Here is a 527-nt window from a genome sequence, read left to right as displayed (position 1 = left end):
CCGTGGGCAGACTCCCATTTTTCGGGTGAGTTTGGGGCGCTTAGTATGCTACAGATTATACATTCGTGTTCACAAGGACAAGACGAGACCAAAAAATGCCGACGAGAGAATGTCACCAGTAGTCCACAGCTGAACATCTCCACAACTCAGCCTCTCAGGTCACCAAGTGGATACGTGGCGTCATCTACATCTTCCACGGTGGACTCATCACTTTGGCAGGCATCTCTGTCAAGCTCCATCATCCTTTACCTCGTCAAGGCACAAACTTAGAATCACCAAATCAACTGCTGACACTCGGACGATTCCTTGGGAGCAGGATTATTTTTTTGATTTTTGGGACCAAACAGCGAACGCGTCCTTTGTGCATGACCTGCGCCGCTTTGACCTCATGGGGATTCTATATTTCCCCTCAGCACTCGTGCCCAAGCTGAGTCAATCATCCGACGCGGTTGTGCATCTCGTGTCGCCTCCCGGTATTTTACGACTCCCTGCTGAAAAGGCTCTCCCACAGATTCCAGTACAAAGGC

Source organism: Sycon ciliatum, chromosome 11, assembly GCF_964019385.1.
Source record: "Sycon ciliatum chromosome 11, ocSycCili1.1, whole genome shotgun sequence".
Classification (NCBI taxonomy): domain Eukaryota; kingdom Metazoa; phylum Porifera; class Calcarea; order Leucosolenida; family Sycettidae; genus Sycon; species Sycon ciliatum.
Note: the sequence above shows the minus strand (reverse complement) of the source record.